We start from the raw sequence: 7,928 nt of genomic DNA on the forward strand, positions 1-7,928 counted from the left end.
CTTTTAATCCCCTGAAAAATACTTCAAATATTGTGGGAATTGGCCACCACTTCAAGGTTACATTAGTCTATAAAACTGTGTATGATGCCTTTTATGGAAGTACAACTTTGACATTTTTATTTCTTCTGTAATGTTTGGTACACTCAGAATTCTTCTCATTCTTGAGGCAGTATGATTGTGCTTTCTGAGAAAATCATCAATTCTATGTGGATCTCCAAATTTACTTGATTTAAAAAGGATATCTTAACCTCTCATAATTGGACCCCTTTTTTTTTTTTTTTTTTTTTGAGACAGAGTCTGGCTCTTGTCACCCAGGCTGGAGTGCAGTGGCGCTATCTCAGCCTACTGCAACCTCCGCCTCCCAGGTTCAAGCAATTTTTCTGCCTCAGCCTCCTGAGTAGCTGGGATTACAGGCACCCACCACCACACCTGGCTAATTTTTGTACTTTTAGTAGAGACAGGGTTTCTCCATGTTGGCCAGGCTAGTCTTGAACTCCTGACCTCAGGTGATCCGCTCACCTCAGCCTCCCAAAGTGCTGGGATTACAGGCGTGAGACACCGCACCTGGCCTATAATTGGACTCTTCCCACCTCCAAGGCTGTATTCTCCCTTTCCTACTTGATCAGGCTTATGAGACAGGTTGTGTGTGCTTATGTGAGTGCTGGGAGAGGGAGGGGTTACCAGACTGAGGATTCATGGACCTTATCTACTGGGTTTCTTTCATACTTACATGACATTTCAAAGACTACTACATTTGTTTTTCTTGTTTCTTTCCTTTTCTTTAGGCTTACTTTGCTTTTTATCTAGCTTCATGGGTTAAGTACTTCATTCGAATCTTTTGAATCATATATGTTTTCTATGAAATGATTTTAGGTTGTAATTTTTTCTCCCAGAGTCACCTGGCTGTATACAATCAGCTCTGATTGTTCTACCCTTCCCGTTCACATTGAAACACGGTGCCTTTAGCTTTGATTTCCTCTCCTATACAAAAGTAACCTCGAATCTTTTGCAAATCCAACTGGAGGAAAACTAAGCCAGGATTGCGGCGCCTCTGGGCTGTCTTCTCTTGCTTAAACCAGTTTAAATCCAAGCAATACTCATAGAAGAGGACATCAGGAACACAAAAGAGAGCCTCAGGGGGCCTAACTCAACAGCACCAGGCAGAGGACCAAACTAGGCCAAATCAAGACAAAGCCGGACAGCCCTTGACAGCGGCTCTCGGCCACTCAGTAGGGAAAAGCCCTACCTGGGCAGCAGCATCAGATGAGCACCCTTCTGGCAGGCTGGGGGCAGAGCACGCTGAGTACAGTGGAGTGAGAGTCACCCAGCAGAGCAGGGAAGTAGTGGGAGCCGGCAGCCAGGGCAGCTGCCTGCTGTTTGCAGGGCCCCGCAGCACAGGGGCCCCTGGAGTGGACTGGCTGAGAACCACAACCATCTTCCTCGACCTCATGAGAGGGCCTCTAGTCCAGATAACTCTGACAACGTCTCTGAATTGTTTAATGTTGTTTTGGGGTTACAGATGGTTTCCAGGGCACTTCCAAACACATATAATTTTAGATTGATTTAGAAGCTTAAAAATATGGTATGGAAAATGCAATCACACTCTTCTCGCTTCCCCACTGGTCTTTGCATCCTAACACCTCCTAAACCCCCAGATTTACGACCCTCCCTCCGTCATCTCACTGGCTTATCATGACGGGCATTCTGCAATCAGGCCTTTCTTTATTTCTCCTCTGGAAGGAACTCCTGGGGGCTATCGTGCGTTTAATGCCCAGACAGCTCTGCAGGTCTGAAAGTCACGCAGATCATAACCTTTGGGCCCTATTCCACCACCTTCCCCAGCCCACCCCACCTCACCCCATCTGTCTTGCAAGCCCCATCAGCCTATCAAATTTTACAACCCGTTCTTCACTCTGCTTAGTATCTGTTGACCCAGGTTGCTAAACAATTTTACACAGCTGTGCAGCCAGACCAGAAGTCGGCAGTTTCATATCTGTCTGCAATAAAGTTGGCTTGATGAAGTGGTTTCTTGGATTGCTCCATTTAGGATTTCTTAAATCAGCTGGGTCTGACGCTGCAGATTTAGTAGACATCCAAGGGGAGACCAGAGCAGTGGGCCCCACATTGCCCTTACACACACTGGCCCTGGACACCCTCAGACTCCACCTGGCCGGGGAAACCCGAAACTCCCTTTTTGCAACAGGTGGGACCACAACCATGGCTGTCAGGAAACTAGTTAGGAGTAATTCATAGACTGTATCTGTTGGCCCTTAGGCCTCTAAATGTGAGGAAATCTGATAGCTGCTGGAGCCAGCGTCTGCCCAGGTTGCTCCAGCATGCCCTACCAGGGAGGCCAGAGGCCTTGTGCACATCTGTCCTGCCAGGACACTCCTGTGGAGGGCCGAGGTTTAGGGATCCACAGTGCCCTTAGTCTGCCCAGGGGGAAGGGGCCATCCCCAGAGACCTACAGACCACAAAAAATGCATTGTATGTGTGCACCCATGCTCACAGCAGTGTAATTCACGGCGGATGACAGGTGGAAGCAACACAGTGTCCATCGGCTGATGAATGGATGAACAGAATGTGGTCTAGCCACACCATGGAGTATTACCCCACCCCAAAAGGAAAGAAATTCTGACACATGGTACCACAGGGATGAACCCTGAGGACATGATGCCCAGTGAAACGAGCAGATCACAAAAAGTCAAATGCTCTCTGACTCTGCTGACCTGAGGCACCCAGGGGAGTCAGATTCACAGAGATGGGAAATGGAAGGGTGGTTTCCAAAAACGGAACAGGGGGTAGCTGCTTAGTGGGTATAGAGTTTTGTAAGACAAATAAGTTCTGGAGATTGGCCTCACAACAATGTGAGTGTCCTTCACAGTACTGAACTGTACACTTAAAAATGGCTAAGATAGTAAATTTTATGTTGTGTGCTTTTCACTACAATTTGAAAAAGAAAAAATACATTGCGAATGTATGATATGATCCATATTATACTTGCCATCAACAGTACTTGAAGTTCTTCAGCTCTTGCACTGCACACACCAAGAATCCCACCTTGATAAGTCCGGATACTGCTGGTGTGGAATTCAGTAACACAGAACACCTTTCAGCTGATATTTCAAAGTGTCTGTCCCTGAACTTGCAGGTAACAGTGATTCAAGACCTGAGCTCTGTCTCCCACAGGGAGCTGAGATGCATCAGCCCAAAGCCCCGTAGCCAGGAAGGGCTTTCCTCCTGCTCCCTTGTGAAGATGAAAATGCTTGTAAGACACTGGGGTCAGGGAAGGAAGATAATACCCTTCTAAGCCCAGGCATTTGCTTTAGTGGCCCTGTGGTGTGGTGAGATGCCCTTAGCCACTTCCTTTCCTCTAATGATGTGGGTTAAGTACACCGAGCTAAGCAGCTCCAGTGACTGCCAGGGAGCAGCAGCGAACCAAGCACCAGAAATACCAGCACTTAGCACCAAGCAGCCCTCAGAACCTGCTTCAGGCTCCAGCTTCATGCGGGTGGGTGGGATGAACGTTAGGCAGCAGACCTGGATAGGGTAAGGGGCACATGGCTCGCCTTCACTTTTTGACAAGGACTCTAAAAGCACAAGACTGGGGACCTGCTGCTGGAGGAAAACCACCCCCAAACACCTAGAGACCCAAAAAGTAGTGTCTTAAAATAACCACCATTTTTATTTTGTTCGTACATCTGCAATTTAAGCAGTGCCCAGCAAGGACAGCTCACCTCCGCCCTCAGAGCATCAGCTGCAGTGGCTAGGAGATGGGAAGCTCTGCAGGATCACTCACTGATGTGTTGGGCAGTTGATGCTGGCTTGGCTGGGACCTCAGCTGTCGTGGCCTCTCCGTGTGGCTGCTGGGCTTCCTCCCAGCATGGCAGCTAAGGTCCAAGAACAAGGGTCTTGAGAGTCAGGCAGAAGCTGTGTCATCTTTTCTAATCAAACCTCAAATTCACACATGGACATTTCCACCACTGAAGCCAGCCCGTATTCAAGGGAGGAGGGTTAGACTCTATTTCGGGATGACAAGAGTGTCCAAGAATTTGCAAGATATGTTTTTAAACCACTGCTCTTGGCAGGTTACTTGTCACAGACTACGAGCTGGTCTCTGTGTGCCTTAGTTTCCCTGTGTGCAGGTCATCCTGGGGCTTACACAGCTGACGTAGACAAGTCTCTCAGCACCATGCTTATCCATCAGGGGATATTTGCTATGGACCGTGCAACCCCGCAGATGGAGAGGCTGGTTAGCATGATTGCCATTTTATAAAAGAGGAAGATAGAGCACAATGAGATGTTGAGAGTTGTTTGAGTACACCAAGCTTGCTAGGGAAAAGATCAAAACCAGAAAATCGTCTCCCCAGCCAGTTGAAGGAGTTTCCCAAAGTTCCCGAAAGCAGATAAAGGCTTTTGCTCTTTTTGTGGAGAAAACCATTGCCGAGAGGGTACCGGAGAAGAGTCACAGCAGGAGGCCTGCGCTGGAGCAGAGGGTCTGTGCGCCAGGAAGCCAGGGACAGGGTTTCAGCTGGAAGATATTGGGAAATATGAAATACGAAGGAACCAATATGAAACGCTGAAGAGGCCAATTTTTGCAACCTTTTACATTTTGTTAATGATTTACACACCAGGCAATGACCCTAATGCCCCTGAGGATTTGGAGAGCGCCAGATAGTGACAGCCAGCCCTGAAGTTGCAGACGAGGAATGTAGGAGAAAAGCAGCCCTTCTGCTGCTCTCAACTCGGGCCCCACAGCCTGGCTCGAGCTGGTCTCACCATGTCCACCGTGGCCTCCCGGGCCTTCAGGGACCGCCTAGTACAGCTTTCTCCCTGCTAGAATCTGCAAACCACCTTTGAGGAACGTGGCCCCTGCCATGCTCAGAAACAACCTAGACACGGGATTATCTTCCCTACTAGCTAATGGAATGTCCACAAAGCCCAGTACAGTGGCCTCAGCCATGTGCCCCAGAGCCTTGGCCTCAGAGAGGTCTCAGGGCTCCTGTCTTCAGTGGAGTTGCAGCCTTGGCACCTCTGGAAGTGGAGGAGACCAGGATCACTCTGGTGGCTCTGCCCAGTGACTCACCCTGGTGTCCTGGTGTCCCCTGAGGACACCTCTCCACTTGTCAATCACTGCCCTGAACACCCTGGCTGAAGGCAAGTCTCAGAGGTGAGTCGGTCACCTTCACTGAAGTGGGGTGAGTGTGGCCTCGTGCTGACCAAACTCTTTCTGATTGTTCTGTGTCCCTAAAATAATTGCCCACAACACTTCCCCAGGGCCAAACCCCTGCCCTTAGAGGCCGTCCTGAGTCCAAGTCCCCAACCCACCTAGTAGGTTGTACATGTGCTCTTTGGGAGGGAAAGTAATGAGTTACTGGCTCATTCTTTTGGGGGGATTACATCATTCCATTAGCTAGTAGGGAAGAGTGTATTCCCCACCAAGTCTTGGCAGCCTACCCTACCTTAGATGCTCTTCTGACTGTGAACTTACCACTCACCCTTAAGTGGGGGAAGCCAGGTCCTGCCACCAACCTGGGGGAAGCTCTGTGCCTGCCTCCCTCAACAGGGTTCAGCAGACATGGCCTGCCATGCCTGCCAAGGCATTAGCCTGGCTCACTCCCTCAAAACACTTGCTCTGAGAGAACAGCTGCCATGTTGTGAGGAAGCCCAGGGCTCACAGAGGCACAGGGAGGGGCTTTCTGTGGCACAGCCCTGGCTGAGCTCCCAGCCATGGCCAGCACCAACTTACAGCCAGGAGAGGGAACCCTCTTGGATGTGAAGCCTTGTGAAGCCTCCATAGCTACTGCCACAGGTGTGGGGAAGGCTCCATTCCCCCAAAGAAATGGAACAAAGAAGCATAGACTTCCTGCCCCAAAAACTGCAGAGGAAGGGTCTCCATGGGGGCCTCTTATGTCTTAGACCCTGTGGCAGTTTCTGAAATGGCTCACAATAATTCCTAGCTCCAAGAATTCATACCTTTACCATGTGTGCATGCATCTAGGCATATTTTGTGTGACCATGTATGTGAGGGAGGTATATATGTGTGTATGTATCTGTGTGTGTATATATGTGTGTGTGTGTGTCTATGTGTGTGTGTGTAGGTATGTAAGTGTATAATTATGCATGTGTGGGTGTGTGGGTGTCTATGTGTGTATGAATGTGTGTGGTGTGTGTATATGTGTATGGATGTACATGGGAATGTGCATATATATGTATGTGTATGAGTGTATCTGTGAGACTATGTGTGTGTGTGAGTATATGTATGTGGGTATGTGTGCATGTGTGTTTGTGTGTAGATGAGTAAATGTGTGTATATGAATGAGTATGTATGCAAATATGTGTATGTGTGTATGAGTGTATGTGTTTGTGAGAGTGTGTGTATGAACGCATATGAGTGTATGTGTGTGCAGGTATGTATATGTGTGTACATGTGAGTGTATGAGTGTATGTACATGTGTTTGTGTGTGGGCATGTATGTGTGTGCACATAAGCTGGACCTAGTGAATGACAAATAAATAAAATGAATAAACATTAATAAAATATGACAAAGCTGGCAGGATGTCATTTCCAAGGTCACCTTGTAAAAAACTGAGTTTAATCTTGCTTTCACTATCTTTTGCTTTCTCAGCTCATTTTGATGAAGCAAGCTGTCACACTAGAAGGTCCCATGTGGCAAGGAATTGAAACCCTCTGTTCAACAGCCTATGAGCCAGCAGCCACATGAGTGAGTTTGGAAGCAGATCACTCCCCAGTCGAGCCTTGAGATGACAGAGCTGTGACTGACACCTTGGCTGTAGCCTGTACCAGACGCTGAAGCAGAGGATCCAGTTAAGTTTTGCTCAGATTCCTGAGCTACAGGATCATAGATATGACTATTTTAAGATACAGTATTTTGGGTTAATATGTTATATAGCAATAGATAATTAAGACAGATTTTAGTATCAATGTAATGTGGCAATAAAAAATGCCTGAGGCCAGGCCCGGTGGCTCATGCCAGTACTTCAGGAGGCTGAGACGTGCAGATCATGAAGTCAGGAGTTCGAGATCAGCATGATCAGCATGGCGAAACCTGGTCTCTACTAAAAACACAAAAATTAGCTGGATGTGGTGGTGCACACCTGTAATCCCAGCTACTCAGGAGGCTGGGCAGGAAAATCACTTGAACTCAGGAGGCAGAGGTTGCAGTGAGCCAAGTTTGTGCCATTGCACTCCAGCCTGGGCATCAGAGAGAGACTCTGTCTCAAAAAAAAAAAAAAAAAAAAAGGCCTGAAAATGCAGAAGTGGCTGCAAAACTGGACAGTGGATGAATGTGAATGGATTTTCAGGTGTGTGACACAGAAAACCTAAATTGCTTTGGACAAATTGTTAGCAGAAACCTCAGCTTTGGGAACACTGCCAGTGAAGGTTCAAGAGGAAGTGAGGGATATGTTACAGGAAATTGAAGGAAAGGGATTCTCATCACATAGTGGCAAAAGGTTTAGCTACACTGCTGCTTGCAGTTATGTGGAGTGCAGAACTTGGACCTAGCAAACTGTGTAGTCTAGATAAGAACTTCAAGGAAAATGTTGAAGGCCTTACCTGGTTCTTCTTGCTGCTTATAATAAAATGTGAGAGGAGAATGCAAAACTGAAGAAAGAACTGTTAGAAAGACTTGATGACACAGAAAATTCTCATCCTTTGCAAATAGCAAAAGATGCTAAAATTAAGAATAAGCCACATTCAAAATTGTCTAGAAATAAAGGCAAGATGTGATTGTGCAATCTTTTGTTAAAATCTCAGAACAGTTGTAATATCAGAGTACTACTGAGACACATGAAAGGCCCTTTTAAAAAATTGTGTACCCACAATTCCTCTTAAATGAGTCATGGGGTCTATAAAAAGCATCAGGGTATTGTCCCTAATCTTTCTCAGCAGGAGTCCAAAGTAGA

This window comes from Chlorocebus sabaeus, chromosome 12, assembly GCF_047675955.1.
Source record: "Chlorocebus sabaeus isolate Y175 chromosome 12, mChlSab1.0.hap1, whole genome shotgun sequence".
NCBI lineage: Eukaryota > Metazoa > Chordata > Mammalia > Primates > Cercopithecidae > Chlorocebus > Chlorocebus sabaeus.